The following is a 2,485-nucleotide window of genomic DNA, read 5'->3' as shown; positions in this document are numbered from 1 at the left end:
ATTCCAATAACAGTATTGGCTTGAAAGGATTAATATTATTTGAAGTAATAGAAATAGGTCTTCAAATAGGTTTTGTTTTGTGGTGGATGATGCATTTATGTTAGGAAATATTAAGTTTAAAATCTAGATTAAAAAGAAAATCATATTTCGCCAAAGTTTTTGAGAGTTGTTGAAATTAGGATGAAAATAATCCCTTAGGACCATTTAAAAAAAAAAAAAACTCTCTTGGACTTTTGGCTGCAGGTTTTTGCACCCCTGGTGAGACAGAATCGCCTGCTCATGAGGAGGAAGGACTGCGATCACTATAGTAACCGTCACTGGGAGGTGTAGTAACTGTCCCCATTCAACCAGGTCCATCCTTCACAGCACCCAGTGACGGCCCCCTCTGGTGTTTGGGTCGGGGTGGGGTCCTAAAGGAGAGGCCTAGACTTACAGCTGGAGTATCAGTCCAAACCAAGCCTGTCTGCTCCTCAGAGATAACAGCTGGCTGCATCTTTAAAGGTCCGTAGCAGAGGATCCTTACACTTTCTAAACACAGATGACTGGTTCCTGGCTGGTCAGGCGATTGAAGGAACAGGAGCAGGACTGCTGGAAGCCAGCCTGCTGAAAACTCAGACCCATCTGCTCAAGAAGACACAGGAGTCCTGCAGATTTTAGCTCCTCCTGAATCTGAATGTCCCTCTGAGCCGCAGTGAGCTGATCAGAACCCACTGAAGGTTTGATGCAGATTCTGGCTAAATGCATCAACAGCATCATTTCCTCTCATGTATTTTTTTTGTTTTGTTTCCTTCATGTTTGTTTATATTCCTCTCAGCTCTGTAGGTTTTAACCAAGTTGGTCCAACTTTTCTTTACATCCTTATAACAGGTCTGTAATGAGGTGCAGACGTCAGACTGGTAACCAATATATATACATATATACATATTTTTTTAACATAATCAATCAATCCAGGTACAGATATTATTGTTAAAGTCAGATAAAGACAGAATCCTAATATAAATCTAAATAGATTAGAATAGAAGTACATAAATTAAATTAACTTAATAAAAAGAAAAAAAAACTTCACAAAAAAAAGCAAATGCAGAAAAGGAACTATGCCATTTTATATGACATTAAAATAAATAAAATTATTTATTTAGCTCTAATATTGTTCTGTAAAATATGTGGTCCATGTTTTTTCAAATTTTCAAAAAAAAATACCAAGAATGTATAAAAAAAGTTCTAGAAACAATATGATATATAGAAAAATAATAAACTGCTTTCCATAGAAAGTTTCTGAATTAATCTTCTCTATAAATGTTGTAATTAAGATCATAGTTAGATATTTATCTCCCTTCTGAAGCCAAACAACCTAACTGATGATATTTTAAACCAATTAGGTCGTGTTTTGTTTTACCTATGGTCCCAATGATCCAATAAAAATAATAAAATAAACTTTTTTCCCCATTTATTATTTATTCTGGCATAATTCTTCCTGGTAAAAGTTCCTAAACATTAATGCTTTTCATACATGAAGAATAAGAAGCAAAGTTTAAAAGTTCAGAACAAACAGAAACTCCTTTCTAAGGTTAAAATGTCAGACAAACCTGAGCAGGTCAATTGTGTTTATTCCTCAGCAATCAAGGATTTATACACTTCCTCAGATAAGGACTCAGCTGTTTTGTTTATTTTTTGTTTATGTGTGCTTTTAATTTGTAGGAAATGCTGCTGAATGTGCTGAGTTCACCCCTGCTGATACAGAGCAGCGCTCGCTGTGGAGCCAGCACCTCTCAGCCTGTCTGTCCTTCCTGTTTGTGCTGCAGCTGCAGAGTCAGTCGGTGTCAGTGTTTGGGTGTGACCAGAGGCTGATGCAGGATCTGCTCCCAGCTTCCCTCAGTCCTCCGGACACATGACCCACAGAGACGGACGGAGCAGAACCGGACCAGCAGCAGAACCACGTCTGAGGTATGTAGAATTATTCAGCCTGCTCGGATGGATGGATGGATGGATGGATGGATGGATGGATGGGTTTTTCTATCTCAGCATATTGAAGAACATCCATCAGTGATTGATCTTACCGTTCTTAAAGAAAAGCTGGGATATACTGTTTAATAAACTGTCTTATGCAGGTGTAAAGTAGTGGGGGTGTTGTGATGAGGGAACAGAAAGACCTCCAATAAAAATGAGACTTCCGTTTTTCCTCCTGGTTTCGCTGCTTGTGTCCCTTTTTATTTCCCTGGCTCTAGCGAGTATTTCTGAGTCCTTTTGTTTTGTTTTTCTCTTAACAAAGAGATTTAAATCTCAGCGAGTCTTTTCAGTGGCGGCATAAAGCCAAAGGTCAAAGGTTGCTATCAGAAAAAGGTGAAACATTACCCTCTGGGTGGGGTGGATTGCTTCCTCACGCTAAACACTGCTGTTCAGCGTGAGGTGTTTCCTGTTCCTGATGGGTGGCAGCGTGAAGGGATGGATGGATGGATGGATGGATGGATGGATGGATGGATGGATG

This window comes from Cyprinodon variegatus, unplaced genomic scaffold (assembly GCF_000732505.1).
Source record: "Cyprinodon variegatus isolate N-32 unplaced genomic scaffold, C_variegatus-1.0 Scaffold88, whole genome shotgun sequence".
NCBI classification, from domain to species: Eukaryota; Metazoa; Chordata; class Actinopteri; order Cyprinodontiformes; family Cyprinodontidae; genus Cyprinodon; species Cyprinodon variegatus.
Note: the sequence above shows the minus strand (reverse complement) of the source record.